This window comes from Bos taurus, chromosome 27 (genome assembly GCF_002263795.3).
Source record: "Bos taurus isolate L1 Dominette 01449 registration number 42190680 breed Hereford chromosome 27, ARS-UCD2.0, whole genome shotgun sequence".
Classification (NCBI taxonomy): domain Eukaryota; kingdom Metazoa; phylum Chordata; class Mammalia; order Artiodactyla; family Bovidae; genus Bos; species Bos taurus.
Window position 1 is genome coordinate 13041927 of NC_037354.1, and position 24371 is coordinate 13066297.

Sequence of the window (24371 nt, forward strand, 5' to 3'; positions counted from 1 at the left end):
CAGCCAACACCAACCGTCTAAGTTGACTCAGAAAATGCGATTTATGTACCATTTCAGAAATAGAACAGAGCCCATTTTATCCAGAAATTTATTATGAAAATTGAGATCTCATGAGGAACAGAGGATGCCAGCAGGAGAAAGAAAGAAGAACCTAGAGGTAACCCTGGGACACTCCTCAAGTCTGCTCACAGCAGGAGACTAAATTAGATTGATGGAGTTAGTTAACTGTCATGTTGGAAGGCACAGGCAAGCCGATCCTGAGATGAGAAATAAAACAAATAAGTTGCAGCAAGGACAGATGGGATACGGGACAGTATTCAGCCTCACTAAACTCCAGGCAACGGGTCCTAATGAGGTACACTGCGGTGGCAGTCCTGGCAGAAATCTCTGAGCTCTTGAAAGCAGACCTGGGTGACATAGAGCCATCTCAAAGGGTCAACCTTTTCAACTGATGCATACAGAGATGAACAGAATCTTCAATCAATGGTAAAGTTCATTAAGTCAATTAAGCCAATCCCAGCTGTATTAGCTATAAAAACAAAGTCTAGCTTGAGTGGAAATAACTATTCTTACAAATAATCAAGATGAGACGTGGGGTTTTAATTTAAAGGACATAAGACGTAACCCATTTTCCCAAGGGAATTAAACTGCATTCTACTTTTTCTCTCTACTTTGTCATGACAAGAAGTGTTCTGAGCCAACTTTCCAGTGGTAGCTGGTGCCAGCTGCTGTCCAGGGGCTTCCGTGAGAGGCCAGGCCTCCTCCAGGACCACCCACCGCTGCTCCCACCCTTCTGCAAAGGCCGCTTCATTGTTAAGGATGGCTGAGGCCTCAGCTCTGCATAAGGGCAGCCAGGTGGTCTTGCAAGTCCTTAAATTCCTTTCTTCTTGTTAGAATGTTCTTAGCAGGGAGAAGAGAAAAGTCACACTTAAAAATAGCGCCCTGAACATCTTTGTTTTTCTCCATTTGGACTTCCTTCTAGATTTCATAAAACGGCAGCTATCACCAAATACAGTCATTTCTTGTGCAGGTGTTCAAAAACCCCAGTAATTTCATTGTTTCATGGTTCTTAATTCATAATTTTCCTATTTCAAGGTGACCATTTTAATCACACTTTGTCTCCAGTGTATTAGAGATAATCTTCATTATCTTAGAAACACAGTTTGTTCTTGAAAAATTTGGGGTCTTTCTAAGCTTGTATCAATGAACTTTCATAAATCAATCCATCTTTACTGGTTATTTTGGAGACCTGATATTTTCAGCCACTTAAAATACCAAAGTGATTAAAGATCCGACTCTGATGATTCAATTTAATGTGGGGTGAGTGGTTCTTTTTCCTGCTTCAGAGACATTTATCCTTCAAGGTGGTATTACACAGATGACTGAGATAAATAAAGCACTTTGCAGAAATGTGCTCAATAAAGCAAAATTGTATTATATCCATTTTTCTATTTTTCTTTCTTTATAACCTTGAATTTCTCAAGTTTTTGGTGCTATCAAGGCACTTGAGGTTATCTGACCCACAAAAGTTTTCCAAGCAGTGAAACTTTTTGCCTCATTTACAAAAATATGCTTAATTCTAAGTCTCAAGTAGGAACACAGTTTGCTTTCACTTCCTTGTTAGCATGACGTGTTTTTGGTTTTAGGTTTTTACCTAACAGCTTACTTGTAAAAGCAGGTTTCACAACTGCTTTGTCCTCATCTCCGCAGATGTCCCCCATGAAGGTCTCTGAGAAAACCCTTGGCTTCTGTGGGACCTCTGAGTGCAGAGCAATTACAGAATTAAGATGTAAATAGAAAATGTGATGCGATCCATTGGCCAAACTATGTCTCTAACATTATCCATAGGCAAAATATATTTGCTTAACAGAGTATTCGAAATATGTGCTTAGGTTCAATATATACTCATAATATCATTAGATATTCACATCATGAACTAAAAATTATTTCTTTGCCAATAAACACAGGCCATTAACATATACAATTTAGATATTTCCTGTTTTTTTTTGTAATTTCCTGAAATTTGTTATTAGTATGCATTTTAGATTTTTTCCAGCATTGATTAGTTTTATGTACACAATAATAAGGGGCTTCCCTGGTGGCTCAGATGGTAAAGAATCTGCCTGCAATGCAGGAGAGGTGGGTTGAGTCCCTGGGTCAGGAAGGAAGATCCCCTGGAGAAGGGAATAGCTATTCACTCCAGTATTCTTGCCTGGGAAATCCCATGGACAGAGGAGCCTGGCAGGCTACAGCCCATAGGGTTGCAAAGAGTCAGACCAACTGAGCGACTAACACGTTCACTTTCACAAAATAGTAGTGACAATCACTTTTAATATCAACATATGAATTAACTGACAAATACAGCAACTCTCGCCAGCTATCCACTTTACTCATGATAGTGTTTATATGTTGATGTTACTGTCTCCATTGCCCCACTGTCCTTCCCCCACTGTGTCCACAAGTCCATTCTCTGCATCTGAGTTCCTTCCATCCCTGCAGATAGGTTCACTGAGTTTTGCAGTCATTAAGATTAGCATTGTGGTGAAAGAGGCATCATTGTTTATCCTTCAGTTCAGTTCAATTCAGTCACTCAGTCATGTCCGACTCTTTGCAACCCCATGAATCACAGCATGCCAGGCCTCCCTGTCCAACACCAACTCCTGGAGTTCACCCAGACTCACATCCATCGAGTCAGTGATGCCATCCAGCCATCTCATCCTTTGTCGTCCCCTTCTCCTCCTGCCCCCAATACCTTCCAGCATCAGAGTCTTTTCCAATGAGTCCACCTCTTCTCACGGGGTGGCCAAAGTACTGGAGTTTCAGCTTTAGCATCATTCCTTCCAAAGAAATCCCAGGGCTGATCTCCTTCAGAATGGACTGGTTGGATCTCCTTGCAGTCCAAGGGACTCTCAAGAGTCTTCTCCAACACCACAGTTCAAAAGCATCAATTCTTCAGCACTCAGCTTTCTTCACAGTCCAACTCTCACATCCATACATGACCACTGGAGAAACCATAGCCTTGACTAGATGGACCTTTGTTGGCAAAGTAATGTCTCTGCTCTTGAATATGCTATCTAGGTTGGTCATAACTTTTCTCCCAAGGAGCAAGCGTCTTTTAATTTCATGGCTGCAGTCACCATCTGCAGTGATTTTGGAGCCCAAAAAAACAGTCTGACACTGGTTCCCCCTCTATCTGCCATGAAGTGATGGGACCAGATGCCATGATCTTCGTTTTCTGAATGTTGAGCTTTAAGCCAATTTTTCACTCTCCTCTTTCACTTTGCAGTATTTAGTCTATTCTACTTTGAAAGGAGAATGATTTTTGAGAATCACTTTTTCCCTACAAACTCTTTATTAATAAGTTTAATTGTTTCAACGTTATAAAATTCAGACACACATGGGAGGTAGGAGGGAGTTTTAAGAGGGAGGGGCCATATGTATACCTATGGCTGATTCATGCTGATGTATGGCTGAAACCAACACAATATTGTAAAGCAATTATTCTTCAATTAAAAATAAATACACAGACACATACATACAATTCATTTGTTTACAAACCTAAGAAATATAGTACCATGGGGTAAAATAATGATACGTGCTTTTTAAACATTTCTTCCTTCTAGCTTTTAAACATTTTTTCCTTCTGGTTATTACATGTCTTACATGAGGACCATATGATAGGATGATAGGCTCCTATAAATTGTCATAGCATTAATTTGCATGCCAAGCTTACATCACTACTTACAAATGGAGCGTGTTGTGAGCTCATGAACACGTTCAGAGAGATTGACTAAGATGACTTTCTCTTGCTCTTTTACAAACTTAAGGGATCACTTTATGATTTATTTGTGAAGTATTTAGAGGAAAAATAAAGAGAATAGACGTCTTAAAGCTTCTGAGCAATTGTAAGGAGCTTATGATATTATATCAAATGATAAAGCAAACCACAAGAATTTTATGGTAAGGGAGGAAAATATATCGCATGTTTGCCTAGAGCTGGAAATGTTGTGGATATTTGGAGTTAGGGAACATCTAATTCTGAATGTGTAGTTATTTTGTTTGTACCCCTAGATAAATTACTGTTTATTTCTATGGGAGTAATGAATGGTTTGGGGTGGGTTTTGTTTGTTTGTTTGTTTGTTTTTGTTGTTGTGTTTGTTTGGCTCTGCCCATGGCATGTGGGATCTTAGTTCCCCAATCAAGGATCAAATCTGTGCCCCCTGCAATGGAAGCACAGAGCTCAACCACTAGTTGTTTGGTGTTCAGTTGCTCAGTCATGTCTGACTCTTTGCAACCCCATGGACTGCAGCATGCCAGGCTTCCCTATCCTTCACTATTTCCCAGAGTCTGCTCACACTAAAGTCCAGAAATCGGTGATGCCATCAACCATCTCATACTCTGCTGTCCCCTTCTCCTTTTGCCCTTCAATCTTTCCCAGCATCAGGATCTTTTCCAATGAGTCAACTCTTCACGTCAGATGGCCAAAGTATCAGAGCTTCAGCTTCAGCATCAATCATTCCAATGAATATTCAGGGTTGATATTCTTTAGGATTGACTGGTTTGACCTCCTTGTTGTCCAAGGGACTCTTATGATCTTCTCCAGGACCACAGTTCCAAAGCATCAATTCTTTGGCACTCAGCCTTCTTTATGGTCCCACTCTCACACCCTTACTTGACTACTGCAAAAAAGTCCATAGCTTTGACTATATACAGACTTTTGTTGGCAAAGTGATGTCTGTGCTTTTTAATAAACTGTCTGGGTTTGTCATAGCTTTTCTTCCAAGGAGCTGACATCTTTTAATTTCATGGCTGCAGTCAATGTTCACAGCGATTTTGGAGCCCAAGAAAATAAAGTCTATCACTGTTTCCATTGTTTCTCCATCTATCTGCCATGAAGTGATGGGACCAGATGCCATGACCTTAGTTTTCTGAAAGTTGAGTTTTAAACCAGCTTTTTCACTCTCTTTCACCCTCATCAAGAGGCTCTTTAGTTCCTCCTTGCTTTCTGCCAATAGGGTGGTATCATCTGCATATCTGAGGTTATTGACATTTCTCCCAGCAATCTTGATTCCAGCTTGAGTTTCATGCATCCCAACATATCGCATGATGTACTCTGCAAATAAGTTAAATATGCAGTAAATTAACCATTGGACTACTGGTGAAGTCCCTCTTTTGGTTTTCAATGTTAATTCATTGAGATTGAATTGTTAACTTCCTCCTGGTTGTCTTGTAAATTTCTGCAAGAGAATTCTCAGCTTTTCCTTCTCTGCAGCCATTTTCCCTGATTAGCCAATGCCAGAATAGCACAAACTTGTGTTTGTGTGCTTGTTTTTTTCTTTATCTATTTAATTTGGAGATGTGACCTGAATGGAGAAAACGAACAACAAAAAAAAGAAATGGCTGAGTTATTATCATTTAGCATGGCTGAAATGATTTAAATATATAGGGATTTTTTTTGCTTCAGAGAACCTTTGTCTAACAGTTTTCATAGGAGCTAGGAGAGCCAGAATCGTAATCTCAAACACTGACATTCCTTGACAAGTTACTTTAGTTCCCTGCATCCCTCTGACCTTTATATAATGAGGATAATAATATTTATCTAGCTTAGATAAAATCTTCTATTGCATTTTTCAGAATCCTTCACATTGATAAAGTGATATTCCCTTTAAGATTCTGCACGCTTCACAAATATGAGTCATTTAACAGCTGTGCATGCTTGCTAAGTCACTTCAGTCACATCCAGCTCTATGTGGCTGTATGGACTGTAGTCTACCAGGTTCCTCTGTCCATGGGATTCTCCAGGCGAGAATACTGGAGTGGGTTGCCATTTCCTCCTCCAGGGGACCTTCCCAACCCAGAGACTGAACCTGTGTCTCTTATGTCTCCTGCATTGGCAAGTGGATTCTTTACCACTAATGCCACCTGGGAAGCTCCTATTTAACAGTCTGTGCTTCCTATTATTAATACATACATGTATCAACCAAAAAAAAAAAAACCACACACAACAGAGAAATTGCATTTTACCACAGACTTTGAAATACAATAATAAATAATATTTGTAAGCAGTCACCTTGCATCAGACATTATCTAATTTAATTCAAGAGTAGTCCTGTGCAACATTTTCTTCCCATTTCATTATAGAAGACTACTATTGTAAACATCTACTTCAGTGGTTAAGAATCTACCAGCCAATACTGGGAACATGGGTTCAATCCCTGGTCTGGGAATTAAGTTCCCCCATGCCATGGGACAACTAAGCCTGCACACCACAGCTAGAGAAAGCTGCAACGAAGACCTGGAGCAGCCAAAAGTTTAAAAAGAAAATATAAATAAAAGACTGCTTAAAAATAATAAAGTGGGAGTGTCCAGACCATGGTACAAACATCTACAACTTCCCAGGATTACTGGAAGCAAGCCATATGAAAGTCATATCCCATTGACATATACATGAAACTAGCTCATGGAACCCCCAAAGCCTGAGCTCTTTACCTGAGTTATAATATATATATATATATAGTTATATATATATATATATATAGTTATAGTTATAGTTATAGTTATATATAATATAGAGAAGGACATTGCGGCCCATATCAAGAAGGAGTTTGACAAGAAGTACAACCCCACCTGGCACTGCATCGTGGGGAGGAACTTCGGTAGTTATGTGACACATGAAACCAAACACTTCATCTACTTCTACCTGGGCCAAGTAGCCATTCTCCTGTTCAAATCTGGTTAAAACCATGGACTGTGCCACACACCCAGTGATCCATCCAAAAACAAGGACTGCAGCCTAAATTCCAAATACCAGAGACTGATGTCTTCAGCCTTGCCTAAGGGAACATTTCCATCTTTGAACCTTTGTTGTGTTTTGTACAGGGCATTCTCTGTACTAGTTTGTGGTTATAAAGCAATTAGTAAAACAGCTTACATTTGTATTTATTTTCTATTCCATACCTCTCTGCCCCATGTTTTTTCTCTTCAAAATCCATTCCTTTAAATAAAGAAATCTGTTGAAGTGTGCGTTAAAAAAAAAATATATATATATATATATATAAAACCAGCTCATTACCTGGTTAAAGTGTAATCCCTTTAGTGAATATTTGGTGTTTCTTGGCTGCCCAGCATGCTGGGAGCAAGCTCTCCTCCCAGTTTGTGGACATCTGCCCTCCCTCTCTCCAGATTGGGGTGGAACTGAAGTAAAAATTGCAAATCTCTTCCCCGGTGGTAAAGAACCCCTCTGCCAATGCAGGAGACATAAGAGACCTGGTTCGATCCCTGGGTTGGGAAGATCCCCTGGAGAGGGGAATGGCAACCCACTCCAGTAATCTTGCCTGGGGAATCCCATGGACAGAGGAGCCTGGCAGACTACAGTCCTTGGGGTCGCGAAGAGCTGGACACAACTGAAGTGGCAGCATGCATGCGCACTGAGTCATATAAGCTGTACCCTGCTGCCTCACGTGACCTGGTTTCAGCACCTCTGGCCAAGCTCCCTCTGGTCCTCTGCTTCTCGCATGTCCCACCTGAGGACTGAGATGAGGTATTGTGGACCGGCTGCTGTTCCTCACGTGTACACATCATGTCTGCCCTTCCCCAGTTCAGCTACCTAGATTCGTTTACACAGTATTTTTTGCTGAATGGTCTTGTTTGTGTGTACCAATGCTCATATGAAAGGATAAAACCAAAGTAAGACTTCAAACAGACTAGACATTTTACCTCCCAACCAGAACTGACCTGTAGTCTTGACCTCATTTCTCTTGGAAATGTTATGCTAGAAAAAAAGATTTGAGTTGAGCTTTTTCTGTTTTGTTACGTAAGGCTCAGCAGACTGAAGGAAGCCAACAAATTGCTCTGTTTTTATCACTGCATGGAGCCAAGACTCTCTAGCCAGCTCCATTTTAGGAGTATCCATCGCTTCCACTGGCCATTAAATGTATGTCTCCTGACACTTTAGGAATATCTTAGTGTGGTTTAAAAGTAATCATTGAAAGTGACTATTTGAATTGAATCATGTCACTTCCCAACTTAAAAATCCTCTAGTGGTTCTCCATCACTGATAAACACAAATAGTCTTGGCAGTGGGTTTCAGGCACTGTGGGCTCCAGTTGCTGCCCTGCTCTGCTGCCCCACCTGGCACCGTGTCCTTCCTGGCAGTCAGTCCTGCTGTGTCTTGACCCCCAGCAGCCTGCCTCCCCAAGCTTTTGCACATCATTTCCTCTCCTTCTTCTGTTTCCCACTCCACCTAGTACCTCTACTATTTGTCCTGTTTTCTACAGGAAAGCTTTCACATACACCCGAGGCTAGAATTGACCTACTATTAGGAAATTAAAAAAAAAAAAGACTGACCCTCTCATGTATTCTTCCAAAATACCTTTTTTTTTTTTTTTTAATAAAACAATTTATCAACAACAGAAACAGACTCACCAACATAGGGAATAAAAAGTATGGTTACTAAAGGGTAAGAGGGGATGTGGAGGAAAGATAAATTAGGAATTTGGGATTAGCAAATGCAAACTATTAAATATAAAATAAATAAACAGCAATATCCTATTGTATACATAGGAAACTATACTTAATATCTGGTAATAAACTACAATGGAAAAGAATATAAAAAAGAATATATATATATATAAACATATATGTGTATATATATATCAGCAACCCACTCTAGTATTCTTGCCTGGAAAATCCCATGGACAGAGGGAGCCTGGAAGGCTGCAGTCCATAGGGTTGCACAGAGTTAGATATGACTGAAGCAAATTAGCAGCAGCAGCATGCATATGTATATATATATAACTGAGTGATTTTGCTGTATAACAGAAATTAATACAACATTGTTGATAAACTATATTTCAATTAATTTAAAAATATTTTTTTAAAAATTTGTCTAATTTGTAATGATAATGTACTTATCACTTGTATAAAGGTCTTCTAGACTTCTTACCCTATGAGGGCAAGAGTGGAGCTTGCTTTGTTAACCACTGTGTCCATTATTATCTAGGAATATTCAACTAGGCAAAAGTTAAACAATGAATATTTGCTGAATAAATAAACGTAAGTGGGAAAATGTTATTTTAAAATGTCAAGAGTAGTCAAGCTCTTACTTTCTCCTTTAAATGTTTACTTATTGAAAAGAATGTGTACCATCTTTCTAACCTGGAAAAACAAAGTTTCCAAAAGGAAAAGAAAGAAAAAAAGAAAGAGCCATTTACTGGTTTGATAAAATCTTAACTCCAAGGAAAATAAAAATACTCTAAGAATTCATTTCTGTTAATGAATTCATATTTTAACAAATATGAATAAATGTAAAAATATACTTTCTACCATGGTTTTCTCAATTCATTTTTTTCCTTTGTATTTCAGTGTCTAGCTTATTCACAAAGCATTCCAAAGAAGGGAAAAAATTATATCACTTTCTAGCCATTTCTTAAATATCATCATAAAATGTCTAAATTTGGGCTCAAAGTCTGAATCAGAAAATAATTTTAAACACCGTTTAAGCATGTATAATAATAACAATAACGCTTGTCTCAACCAGTTTAAAACTTTTATAGCATTTCTGTCCCAAAGTGGATAGTGGGTAAGATTTGGGTAGGGAGAACCTCTTCGAGTTTGCTTGTTGTTTTTTTTTTTTCTTTAATCAAGTATAAAAACACCTCCAGCCTCTTTTTTTTTTTTCCTCCAAATAAAAAATTTGTTCTAAGCAGATACATTTTTCACAGTGCTGTCAACGGCAGGTCTAATTGCTTTTCATGTAAATTAAGAATGTGCACCTTTGTTTAAATAGTAATCTAGGTCAAAATGAGGGAGTGGTTTATTTGTTTTAGCTTATTCGGAGCTTTGAAATGGCACTGAAAGCATGGCAAAGAAGTTCTTCTCTCCTTCTATTTATTTAAATAAGAAAACACTCCTCTTTAAACTTTTTCCTCCTACTTTCCACTTACCAATAACAACAATCCACTGCACACATCACAAAGGCATTTGAAGATATTCATCAGCTTGGTTATTTTAAACACTTGGGGTTTGGGTTTGCTATTGTTTACTTTTAGATCTTTTATATTTGTTAAAACTTGATGAATCTGAGAATATGTGTAGAGGGGAAATATGGCTTTTGAGTTTATCTCAGTAAGAATTATAATAGGTTTCTCTTTCCCTCTTGTATACAGACACATTTGGGGGTTTCGTCAAAAAAGATACAGACCTACCATGATTATCAGACAAGGTTTAAACATAGATTATATCACAGGGAGGAATTTCTGACTGGCCTTTTCTAGTTTATGGCACCAGTGAATTTAAGTGTGTGCCACCCATCACTGGACACCTGTGTGGGGAAAAATTGTATCCCAGCAGGCTCTGCCTCGAACCTGGTGAAAAGGCTGTTCATTTGTTTCTGTGTTTATTTTAAACATTTCCCGACAGAGAATTTTGTGGACAATATGCACACAAAGGAAGCTTATTTTTAAAGATCAAAGAAATGTTTCTTCTCATTTATAAAATTTGTAGTATTAGTATAAGATATTGCCTCTGCAAAAATCTACTGTATGGGCTTTCCTGGTGGCTCAGTGATGAGGCATCCACCCACCAGTGCAGGAGACACGAGTTCTATCCTTAACCCTGGAAGATCCCACATGCTGCAGAGCAACTAAGCCCCTGTGCCTTAACAATGGAGCCCATGCTCTAGAGCCCAGGAGCTGCAACTGCGGAAGCCCAGGCATGCTAGAGCCAAAGAGAAACCCTCGCACCACAGCTATAGAGTAGCCTCCGCTTATGGTAACTAGATAAAAGCCTGGGCACAGCAAAGAAGATTCAGCCAGCCCAAAATAAATAAATAAACAATTTACAAATCCACTGTAATAGCAATGCCTTGGTTGTCATACTCTCGAGCCCATGATGCATAAATGATAAAATAATTTAGAAGCAATCCAGGCCCTGTAAAGGTCATAGAGCTACATGCATTTAAAACATAGGCACTTTCTATAGAGGGACCAATTCCTTACTGCCATTGTACTGTCAAGTTATTTTATTCCACTGTAAGAACATATTACAATAATGCACTCATGATTATACATTTCATTTTTTAAATGTGTGTTCTAATGCAAAAATATTGAAAGTAAACTATGGATTGAGGGGGGAGAGCAGCATTCAGAAGATTAACTATTGGTCAGAAAGAAAAAGCAGAGGCAGGATTCTAAGAGTAACATTTTTCCTTAAATAGCTACAATACTTCTTTATAAAAATAAGCATTAATAACTAAGGCAGGTATTGTTGTATCTTGTATTTGTTTTGATTATAAGAAAGTGGACTTTTCAAAATGTCTATACTAAATACATCCATCCATCAAGAGTTGAATAGTGGGGTTGGAGGGAAAGAGAGTGAAACCAACATGCTATAGCAATTTACGTAGATTATAAAAGTATAAAATGCTTACTACCTGTTGGGTATGTGGGGTGGATCTTGATGGTTGTTTGTTTATGATATATTTACACAGGTAGTATTCACTGATACTCTAACTTCTTTCAAAAATGATTTAAGGCAGCTGAATCTTGATTTAAGGCAGTTAAATTTATAAAATGGACTGTTATTTATATTAGCAAATCTGTGAGATGCATATGGACCATTTAAATAGTCTTCATATTATCCTTATATTGATATGAAAAGGAGACCTGTAAAAAGAAAATAAATTGCACTTGGATATTTTTAAGTTTTGAAATTCAAATAAACTAAGAGAATTGCAAAGAAAAGTCACAGAATATTGAGATTTAGTTGGATTGTTCATAATATCCAAACTCTCACATCCTTTTTATTGGATAAATATTCAGATTGGAGGAAGTTGGTTCACAGACTCCCCACACAGTTTAAATTTCAACTTCATATTTGGCAGCAAACACCTTTCAAATACATCTTGTGACATCATGAGGTATTCTATAATGATATTTTCCAAAGTCTCCACTATCAAAAGACCTGAAGAGCTGTTTCTATCAGAAGTGACTCAAACAAAGTTTGTTATTTAAAAGATTTCATTTTGCATGTTGAGTCCAAAGTTGAAATTGCATTACTGCCGTTTTCATGCAATTGAAAGTATGTGACAACAACTCAAATGAGTGGATTGAGCTTGTTATCAAAAAAACGATAAAGGAATTAGTTTAACGAAGTCATGACTGAGAAGTATGTAAGTCATGTTATTTTGATCAGCAAAATCAGTGGCATGTTTTTGGTCTTGCTTTCCATTTTAGTACTAAAAGACCCTCAGGACAGGCAGAAAACTTATGTATTTGAAACTTTAGAATTTATGAGAACATGAACTCTGGAACTCACCAGCAGTAGAATTTGCTGAGCCCTGAAATGTCACAATTATGACATTTTCTATTAACTAATACTATCATTTGTTGTTGTTCAGATGCTAAGTCACATCCAGCCCTTTGTGACCCCATGGACTGCAGCATACCCTCCTAAAGCTCACTCGAATCCTTTGAATGTTCTTCAGCTACCTGGGTGTCTCTCAGTGGTGTGTCTCTTGCTTCTGCTACACCTATTAACGTAGTTCCTGATGAGTCTCTGAGCTCTAGTCACAGTACTCAACTCACAAAACATGACCACTCCATGTCTCCTGCTTGAATCCCTTTGAAGCTTTCCCTTGGCCTCAGAATAACTGTTAAAATCCTTATCACGCTCCACTGTGCACTGTGCAGGCCGGTCCCTTCCTGACAACCCAGCCTCCTCTACACCACGTGAGCCCATGCCCAGGATTCTGAGCCCCTGGTGGCTCTCAAGTCTTCAAGTTCACCAGTCTCCCTTCCACCCCAGGTCCTCTGGCCAAGATCTTCCCTCAGTCTGGAAGCTTCTCTACTCCTATGTCTCATGCTTGCTCCACTGGGCCCGAATAAATCACATTGTCTTTGTCAAAGAGCCTGCTCCGGGCCTCTCAGGTCGTTCTGTGTGCGGTCTTGAGGTGCTTACCATTGTCCAATGTGTACAGCTTTGTTTGTGTGATAATTTGATTAATATCTGTCCCAGCTACATGAGGACAAAGGCTGACTCTGTTCATCTTTATCCCTAAAACCTTAACAATGCCTGATGCATAATCATAATACACATGTAATTATATTTGTTGAGCAAATGAATATATGTATAACTAAGAAGCTGGTGTTCCCATGAGCTAGTTTATCTTCTCATCACGCAAAGACAACTAGAATGAATTTTTTAAGTTCTTTGTAGAGAAACCACTACTCTTGCTTTTCTCATGGGTTTCTAATATTAAAATGGCAAGTGAGACCCCAAAAATGCTATTAATTTTGCTGACTAGAAAAAAATCGCTTAGATATTTCTCAACTATAACTTTATAGAACTAGTTTTTCATCCTGAGATTCTTCATAACAAGCCCCATTTGCTTTTTGAAATGATTTCGACATCCACAGACCTCTCTCTATTGTTGTCAGCTTATCTCTTGTATTAAAAACCACTCTCCTCTCCTAAAATGTCTCCTCTTCTTGTACATTATGTATTTTCATAGAGTCTTTATGATATTTATATGTAATTATAGGATATAAAAATAAAGCATAATAGGGTTCTATATATCTATACTCTGCTTCTGTTGAATTGTAAATAATTATAATTAATAATTGTAAATAATTCAAATTATCTTCATCTCCAAATTTGACTGTAATCTGTACCTTCTTCTGTGGACTCTATTACCAAACTTTTCTATCAATTGTATTTTCATTGTAGGTAATTGCCTGGTATCAGCAAAATCGGGTTTAATAATCTTTCCACATGAGTCAACTGCCACCTCAAGAGCAAGGCAGTAACTTTTTTTGAATGATATTGTTTGTCTGTTTTCATTGGCATATTTAAATTTTGTTGGCATCCATTTTTTTTCCTATGGTGTTAAGCTAATCAATTTACACAGAAAGAATCTGCATCTTATTGTTTTGCACACTGTGCTTTGTTTCCAGATAAAATTGAAACTTGGTGGGGAGTATAGGATATATTCATACAGAAACACACTGAGGATTTATGAAAATTTTAATCACCCTAAAAGATGAAATCTAATGACAAACAATTATCACTACGCTTTCTCTGCTTTCCCTGATTTTACATGAGCGTGTTCCGCAGTCGTTCCCTCCCATATTTGTTGTTTCAGGGTGGTCGATACTAATTGAAAAGTTAGTTGATTCTAGAAGAATGTCATTATTTTCTTTCTAAAACCAATCAATCCAACATCCCTTGAAAAACATCTATTTATTTATTTTTTTAATTGGGTATAATTGCTCCACAATGTTGTGTTAGTTTCTGCTGTATAATGAAGCGAATCAGCCATAATGTTAGGCCTTCAGTCGTGTCCAACTCTTTGCGACCCCATGGACTGGAGCCCACCAGGCTCCTCTGTCCCTGGGATTCTCCAGGCAAGGATACTGGAGTGGGTACCATTCCCTTCTCCAGGGGATCTTCCTGACTCGAGGAGTGAACCTGGGTCTCCTGAATTGCAGGCAGATTCTTTACTGTCTGAGCCACCAGAGTAATGTATACATATAAATAATAATTATAATTTACAGTTAAACAGCATTTTAAAGTATTAGCTAGCACTTTAAGTGCTTGAAAATATTAAGTCATGTCATCCTGATAAATGTGTGGGAAGGTTTCATTTTCTTCTCACCTTTTTAAAGGCGAAGTGATCAAAGCACAGAGAGACCGTGCGTCTCCCTCAAGGTTACACAGACACAGCTGTTACGTGGTGTAGCTGGAGTTCATTCACAGGCAGCTGGGCTTCCAAACCTGCTCTTTCAGCATCTTATAAATGTGGATAGCACAAGTAACACCAACCGGAACAGTAACCCTAAGGGCGCTGTGACAGCGTGGAGGGTTCGTGTCAGAGCCCAGCCTGGGTCTTCCCTGAACCTGTAACGTGTGCTATCGCGGGGCTCACCCGTTGACAATTACATATAGAAGATCCACACAAACTAGAGTTCAAAGCCAAAGCAGAGCTATAAGCTCCTCAAATATCTCCTCAAAGAAACTGAAATATGCATTTTACAAGATGAAATTCAAATCCAGCTTTCAAGGAGCTCTGGAACACTCTCTCATTGAAGTCCCCTGGCCCCTTTGACAGCTCATCTGGAGTGGAGGACTGTTCCCTGAACTTCAGAGCCCCAAGCATTCACCCCACCAATTTGCTCATTTGCTCTTCAGTGCACAGTGGCTCCCATGCAGAGTCTATCAGATGTTCAAATCTTATTCTTTTGGTTAAAAAATGATTTTTTTTTCTTTCAGTAAAGAAATACTGATCTGTGGGCATAGATTGCCACATAGCACAGTTGAATTATTTTTTCTAATATATATATTTATTTTATTGATTTGGCTGCACTGAGCCTTAGTTGCAGCATGCAAACTCTTAGTTGTGGCATGTGGGATCTTTTAATAGTTCTCTGACCAGGCATCCAACCTGGACCCCCACCCCAGGAGCTCAGTCTTCACCACTGAACCACCAGGGAAGTCCCTGAATTACTTTTTATTCCCCAACACTCTGTGCATACATATTTGCTCCAGTATAGACCAGCTTCTCTATATCTCTTAGAGAATGACAGCCATTCCTTGACTCCCACACTGTAACTCAATTCTTTCAATAGACCTTGATCTGGCCCCTTGAGAACAAATGCAATAGCTTTCTTTCCCTTCACTTTCCTTTTTCTGATAATTATATCAATTATCTCTTAGTCAACCAGGTTCAAAGCCTAAAAGTGATCTCTGACCTATCTTTGTCTACCTTATATCCTCCATGTATTTTTGTTTCTTTTTTATTTTCATTTTTTGGTAAGGAAAAAAAAAAAGAAGAAAAGGGAGGAACAGAGAGAATCAGACTCATTGTTTGACACTTGGAAACCATTGCAAAGGATTATAGTGCTAAAATGAAAGCTAAATGCTAAAACTCAAGGAATGGATTCATTTGATTAATGGCTGTGATTGCTGCTTAAAATTACTAAGTAAAATGTAAAAACAAAGAACCCATGCATTTTTTCCCCTTCAACAGAACCAGAAACAAGTATTTGTAAATTCACACAATGGTAAACATAACTGTGGGCTCTGGGAATATGGTGTGGCCTAAGTTTGTCCTACCCTTAATCTAATTATTATCATTTGTGATCCTGGAATTAGCAACAGGGAACAAGTGGAAGGAGCTTTAAACAAGACAGAAAGATGGCAAGTCTTAGATAAATTCACAAACGTTTCACTCTTCATAAAGATGAAGATAATTTTTTTGCTTTTACTACTAGCTGCTGCTGCTGCTGCTGCTAAGTCACTTCAGTTGTGTCCGACTCAAAAGACTCTAAGTGGACTCGTCAAATAAAGTTCAGCTTAACACACTGCTGGGGAGACTTTTACGATCATTAAGATTTTTTTTTTCCATGTAATTATTTTAGATTAGCAGTAATCCCTTGGCACAGTGCATCTCAATATCTTTAGAGTTTCAGAATTAAAATCACGCACAAAAAATATCAGATCAAGTTTTTTTCCCAGTTTACATATATCATTTATTTTGTTTTAGGGTTCCTACTCTTCTAAGACAAAGTGATTTCAAACTTCTGTGCATCCAAGAAAACTGAGGAACTCTCCAAAGAAAAGAAGGTAAGTTCTGGGAACAAAACTGTCTCCAGATCCATCAAATAAGACAAAAAGGGCTTCATAAAATATGTAACTTGTTCGTCTTGATAAACATGACACCTGGGCCAAGCTGCAGTGTACTTGGTGGTGGTGGTTGTTCAGTCGCTCAGTCATGTCTGTCTCTCTGAGACCCCATGGACTGCAGCACCCCAGGCTTCCCTGGCCATCACCATCTCCTGGAGCTTGCTCAAATCGATGTGCATTGAGTCGGTGATGCCATCCAACCGTCTCATCCTCTGCTGCCCCCCACACCTTTTGCCTTCAATCTTTCTGAGCATCAAGGTCTTTTCCAGTGGCCAGAGTATTGGAGCTTCAGCACCAGTCCCCCCAGTGAGTATTCAGAATTGATTTCCTTTTGGATTGACTGGTTTGATCTCCTTACAGTCCAGGGACTCTCAAGAGTCTTCTCCAGCATCACAGTTCAAAAGCACCAAGTAATGTGTACTTGGAAGCACATTACTAATGCTGTTAACCTCCATAAATTCACTGTCAGCAATGATTCCAAAAAGTGGAGTTAAGCTAGTTTTTATGCTGTTTCTGATTAAATGAAAGCAATGGCATTTCTACAGGTTTGTTTTTTTTTTAATTAGCTGGATGAGGACATCCTAAAATATATAGACTCTGCTTTTTTAACTAGAATTTCCTCCCAGAATGGAATAGACCAAACACAGTGGATTATAGAGTGTGTGTGTTTCCCCACTTTGTAAGTGATTTGGAAGCTCTCTTGTTCTCAGAAAGTCTTAATCCTTTCTGAGCAGCACTTACATGGCAACCTTAGAGAATTAAACTTGTACCTGGTTATTTTTGTTCTCCTCTGGATATAGCTCAGTGCGTTTTCTCAATGGTAACCATGGTCGAGTAATTTAAAGCTTTTGAACCTTGAGAACAGTTTCATTTAAAACCACATTCTGAGGGATTTCCTCAAAATGAAAAGTGTTTTCTACTAGAAAGCTATAAAAGAATTTACAATAGAAAACCTGATAAGTGTCCTGCTCAGGATGTGTATACAGTGGCATGCCTAAAAGATCCGGTTTCCCAGAGTAAATCATTCAAAAAGTGCCTGACTGTTTGGCTTACTGGGTTGAGTTCTTTGAGTATCTTTGACTTCACTTGATTAATGGCTTGTTTCTTCTTTTAATACAAACCTCAGTAAAATTTTCCTCTGGAGAAAGGGATTTTCCAGATTATGAAATAATTATGAAACACAAATATATAAGAATGACAACATACTAACATTGGAAAACTTAAATTACTTGCACATATTTCTTTTTGATACTCTCTTCAGTCAACAACAATATATGTTCTTTTTTAAAATGAAAAAAGAATCTTTGAAAAAATTTAGAGGTGAAGTGCCTACATCTTGAATCTATGACAGTAGCAACAGTTGTGTCACTGATAATTTTATATCTAGGTTGCTAGATTTGAATTGATTTTATATCCAAAACAAGCAATCTGTTTTTTCCCCCTGCATTAAAACTGATACAAATTTAGTACTCACAGAAGAGGTTTTTTTCTTTTCAGCTTAGAGAAGGGCAAATAGAAAATAGAAGGGATATTTTTTAACAATGAAGTTATGGTCTAATTAGTTATATGTGTTGCATATGATAGTAGCAAATACTCTTGTTTTCTTTTAATGTTCCTTTCAGGCACTTATTTTTTTGCTTTTCGGGTAAGGGTGTTTCAAAGAACGGTGGCACAAGAGTCCCTTAATAAAAGTTCTTGTGGACACACATAGACTTCCTTACATACTCAGTAATTAACCAAAGCGGAAATAAAACTCTGGAGTGAATAGCTGTTGTATTCCACCTCTTGCATGCAGGATAATTTTCTCCCTTGATCTCAGTTTAAATAGTGGTGAGATTCCTCTGTTAAGATAAAATAGATGTATTTATATGTCTAATGCAAAATAAATGGACATATTTATATGTCTAATACAAAATAATTTATATGTCCAATAATATAAAATAGACATAATTTTGCATCATGCATTTTCCTCAGTAGCTGTTAAGATTATCTCTAAGAATTTTAGCAGTATATTTTGCACAATCCATGAAATCAAAGACCCTTGGAATATATGTGCGATAGATAGACAGACAGGTTAGATGAGAAGTGTTTTATCTAAGTTGCTTTGCTGCTATTTTCCTCAAATTTCCCTCCTGACTTTTCATTCACATGTGAACCATGACAAAGGCTGTGAAAAACTTACCCATACAGTTTGATAATAGACTTCAAGTAAATTACATTTTTAGGACAAGTTGTCATGGAATTATTCTGGAATTCCTAGCTCGCATTATGAATGGGAGCTACACACTTAGTTTCAGACACCTTAAGCTGAAATGTAATCATCTATGTACTTTTTCCTATAAAAAGATAACTCAATATTCAGGGCAAAAGCAATACTTGGTTCTCTGAAACCCACCATCGATGAGATTCCTTCGGATCTTCTGCATTTCACCCTAGAAAAAGCTCTTTCTATGGATGCCTCTATCATAAAGCAGGTAAACCTCCCCTTGTCTTGTAAGTACCCTCTCTTCAAACCCTTCTCTTCATGTAAAGCACTCTTTCCATTTCAGGAGGTTCTCAATGACAACCATTTAGTCTTCAGTAGCTAACATATAAACTCCAATGTTTAGTGCTCCTCCGAGATTCATAATGAATGGTAACTTTTCATAGGAGATAGTTGCTGCTATGGAGATAGGCCATTGCCTTAAAAACACATGTATAAGCATGTATCTTGATGAAGAAACAAAAGGTGTCTTGCACATACCCCCCAAATCTCCCTAAATCAGGCAACCAACTACCTATTTTCTAACCTGGGAAAGACATCCCAACCAAACCAAAACAAAACAGTTCTAAAAGAGTCTGTCTAAACTATATTCATCAGAAAGAGTTTTACTGTTCTGATTTAGACAAGATATCATGACTATGCTTTAGGGCATAGACTTTAGCTAATATTTTTCAGTGTGGTTGTAAATGTACTCAAATGTCCTTAGGTTCTCCAGATATTTTTTTATGAAACCCAACAAACTTACATAAACATTTCCTATATTTAAAAAATTAAAAAGCAATGTTTTGCAAAAAGAGGACACATAAATATCACATAATTTCCCCATATAGAATCATGCCATTATTTAAAAGTTGGTAAGAAGGATGGAAAACATATAAGATGTTAAGTGATCCATTTTAGAAGTGGAGACAAGGCATATCATAAAAAACCTGAAATCCAGTTGATAAGCCAAAGCTTATCATTTTTAGGCAGTAAACTCCACCCTTTTCCATGGCTTTAGAAAACTGAACTCAAAATTCTAAAACCTTGGACTTGTATAAAGTTTTTATTATAATTTTTTTGTGCTCGATCAATATTGACCAAAAGAGAATGGGGAAAAACCAAGAACCCACATAGTAGTCAAACTGAATATTCCATCACTGTCCCAACTGGGATGAGACTCAGATTATATGACCATTTGGCAGATAATCTAAGAATTCAATGGAATGAAAGAAACAGCATAAATTAACAATGTCAAAAAAAAAAATCATCGTAAGCCTTTTAGATGATTTTAAGTATCATTTTAAGTATCATTTATGCTTGTTGTTTTTTGGAATCAAAGATCATCGTGGCTGACTGCAGGTTTTACTTTTCGTCTGGGTGGTTTGGTATTTTGCAGACACAGCGTTTGATGCAAGAGAAATGTTAGGGCTTAAAATTTGTGAGATACTGGTAACTTTTCGCCGTGCTTCTTGGTCCCTTGTTCCTGCATAAGAAGGCTTATCCTGGAGTCTGGACCTAAGCAGTGTGGTTCAAGGTGTCCTGTTTGGCCCAAGACTTGGGAAAGAATGATAGAGCTTTCTGAAGCTGCCAGTCTGATTTGAAAATCTGGGCAAGTCTGTACCCAAGGGAGCATTCAGGCTTATTAAGTGCTTTGACCATTCGTGTTTGCGTCTGACTTTATATATGCTAAGTACAATATCCGTGTCTGTCTTCTGTGATATTGCCAAGGTGACACTTGGCTTCAGTCTAAAAGAGGAGGGAGGGCATAAACAAATTTTCTTGTTAAAATATATAACCTATGGGGGAATAAGAACAAAAGACAAAGTGATTAGGGAAAAAATTTCCATTTATTTAGGTCACTATTTTTTTTAAACCATGAATTAAAATTGAATAGTAAGTTATTCTATTACAGAAAAAGAGCAAAATCAGGTTTTGGGGGGCTGTCCCAGGGCTAGTGAAAAAAACAGCAGAAATAGCTAATAAAGAAAATACATTGGCAGACTCACTTGAACACTGGCTAGAGAGCATGTCTGAAGTTGATTATTTCAGTTTCATCCTATATCAGCTATAAAGCATTGCTCTCACAAAGTTAAGGTTGCTGGATATTTCAAGGGCCCTTATAAATATCACAGTGTAATTATTTTTGTACCTGGATAGGAGCCATAAGGTATGCTGATGTCACACATCATTTTCTCCACAAGTGTGTGGCCTGGTCATTGTGTCGCGAGTTGGCATTTACATAGGTTTGCACCAACAGGGTTTCCCTGCTGTCTCAGATGGTAAAGAATCTGCCTGCAATGCAGGAGAACAGGGTTCTATCCCAGGGTTGGGAAGATCCCCTGGAGGAGGACATGGCAACCCCACTCCAGTATTCTTGCCTGGAGAATCCTCATGGACAAAGGAGTCTGGTGGGCTACAGTCCATGGGGTCACAAAGAGTTGGAAATGGCTGAGCGACTAAGCCCACACAGCACAACAGAATGCTGGATCCTTGGAGAACACCAGGGGGTGTCTGTGCCGGGGCTGAAACAAGTCTTCATCCCCAAGAGGGTTTATTCTTGTCCCAATTTCTCCTACCACCAAATTCTTGGCCCTATAGGATTGTGAGTATCTTCTGTCTGTGGTAAAGCCATGGTTGTGGAAATGCACAGCCTCGTATAAAGTGATGACCCTCTGCTGAGACCAGACCACTCGCATTACAGCTTGTGCACCAACCCACGGGGATCCACCTAAGAAACTGATCTTTAAAATGCCATCAATAGACAACACTTAGGAGGGAGGCCAAGCCAGATAATAGATTTGCAGAGGAGCAAATCTTCTGTTTATTGACTCAGGAATCAGAAAATATCTCCCCAGGGATTACATGGATATTGTTTTGCTAATAGGTGGTACTGATTTGCCTTCAGTTTTCCAAACAGGAAAAATAAATAAATACAATGCTACCGAGGATGTAGTTTGATGTAATGATAGACCTTGGAACTGATTAACTTAGGCTTAAATTTTTATTCTATTCCTTCTGACCTTGAAAACTTGGCAATGAGAATTCACTTTGCAATTGCTTAATCTGTAAAAGGGAAATAATAAACCCCTCTACTGTTAGTTCTGGGCCTCCCAGGTGGCTCAGTGGTAAAGAATCCGCCTGCCAGTGCTGGAGACACAGAGTCAATCCCTGGGTCGGGAAGATCCCAAGAGGAGGAAATGGCAACCCACTCCAGTGTTCTTGCCTGGGAAATCCCATGGACAGAGAGCCTGGTGGGCTACAGTCCATGGGTACGCAAAGAGTCAGACTCGACTGAGTGACTGAGAGCGAGCGAGTAACTATTATTTTATGAAGAGAAAATGTGGCTAACATATCAAGGTAGTACTTATATATATATATACATATATGAAATGTTCAATAAGTTATCTGTTATTATTATTTAAGGTAATTAGTTTACAAAAGCCACGTGTTCTAGAACAAGTTTCTGTTTTGAACTTCCTCTTCTAAGATCCATTAGTTAAAGGATAGAGTGCAGATATTTTCGACCTTCTCATATTTTTATCATATTTATTGACAGAGAAGAAATGAAATCTAAACTTAACAAGTAGAAGAAAGAATAGAAATAGGCAATGCTGAGAATATTTTTTTTACTAGAGCAGCCACATTCAGGCAAGCCTCATCCCACCTCTCAAATCAGACTGCAAAGGGAAGATTTAGAGAGGTGCAAGCACCCGACTCCAGTACCCTTGCCTGGAGAATCCCGTGGACGGAGGAGCCTGGTGGGCTGCAGTCCATGAGGTCGCTACAAGTCGGACACGACTGAGCGACTTCACTTTCACTTTTCACTTTCATGCATTGGAGGAAGAAATGGCAACCCACTCCAGTGTTCTTGCCTGGAGAATCCCAGGGACGGGGGAGCCTGGTGGGCTGCCGTCTATGGGGTCGCACAGAGTCAGACATGACTGAAGCGACTTAGGAGCAGCAGTAGCAGCAATGAATGTTGAAGGTTTTGCCTCAGGAAGTGTAGCCAATTGCCAGTGTTCGCTCTGGGCATATCTTTCTTGTTAGGTCCTAAACAGAAGGCTTGCTGTATGGAAGATTACCAGAAGTAAATAAGCTTAACAAAGAGGAGTGTTAGAACAGCTAGCAAAAAAAACCCCTAAGTGTCCGTGTCTAGCTTCAGAGAACTCCACCACGAAAAAAGGCGGGTGTCATTCTGCGTGCTGCTCTGTCCCTGACGCTGGCCAAATACTCTGTGTCAATACACAGTGAAGGTTCCATAAGTATGTGTTGAATGGATGAATAAATGAGCGATTTTCCTGGAAAATAATATTCTAGGTGGTCTCTCTTCTAGGAGCTCAGAGATGACTTCCAACAGTCACAGCATAGTTATAACCTTGTGTGGAAATATCCACTCAGCATGTTTTGATCTTGACTATTCATGAATGTATTTCTAACTTTGGACACAGCCACTCAGCACACTTTGACTATGACTATTAGTGTGTTTGCTCTCCATGTTCCTGCTGTGTGTGTCTATCTCCAGACTGAGCCGGATTAGAATAAATCTACTTGGAGATCTTTCAATGGATGTCCTTTACAACTATGAAGTTATTTATAAGGGGTAGTTTTCCATAGCTAATGTATTTCTTAATTTGTGAGCCTGACCACATAAGAAATGTAATAGCAAAAAAAAAAAAAGAAATGTCATAGCAATGATTCCAGTGATCCATGCAGCCAGCAGTGGCCCTAAGGAATAGTCTATGTGAGATTGTGGTTGCCACTCAGATAAATAAATAAACTTCTTCAAAGCACCTTATAATTCACCAAAAGTTTCTCATATCAGAATTTATTTAATCATGTTGAATGTTATAAGCTAAAAGTAACTTCTCATAGATGTTCCCCCAATTTTAGCGACTTTTTATTGTACAAATTTAGATATTAAAGAGTTTAAATGGTAATAACTATTAAACAGTGATAAAATATGATTGTTTCAGAAAGGGATTGTTACCCAATATCAAAATATTTTTAAGTAGTAACTATTACAAGTATAGGTGAATAATCAAAGAACAATACTGATGTCATAAATGTTTACCTATTTCTATACCTTCTTTTTGTCTTTTTGTTCATTCCCCTGAGAATAGTATTTCCCTAGTTCCAGATTTTGTGATGTTTGCTTTATTCAAATACATCAGATAATCACCTTCCTTGTTGATCTGCAATATCTAAATGATACTAATATTGATAAATTGTTTCACTACAGCAATTTTCTACAAGAGTCAGATGTCAAAAAAAAACTCTGACTTGTGAACATAATAAAACTCAGTTGAATTAACAAAGGTGACTTCAGTTGAATAACATGTTCAGGGTAAAAGATATTTTTTGTACCTCTATAAAGGGAGCTTTTATCTTTTCACACATATATCATTTAAGCACCGAAGGAAAAAAAAATCCCTCTCAGACACTGTTT

General features: G+C 38.3%; 1 protein-coding gene across 5 annotated transcripts in view; it reads left to right on the forward strand.

Annotated features, from left to right (window-relative positions):
- Window positions 1–24371, forward strand: part of TENM3 (teneurin transmembrane protein 3) — a 1022495-nt gene that overhangs the window by 289983 nt on the left and 708141 nt on the right. For all 5 annotated transcript variants that reach the window (XM_059882199.1, XM_059882198.1, XM_059882197.1 and 2 more), the window contains one exon: window positions 16541–16620. The gene's annotated coding sequence lies outside the window, so the exon portion shown is untranslated. The remainder of the gene's footprint in view (window positions 1–16540; window positions 16621–24371) is intronic.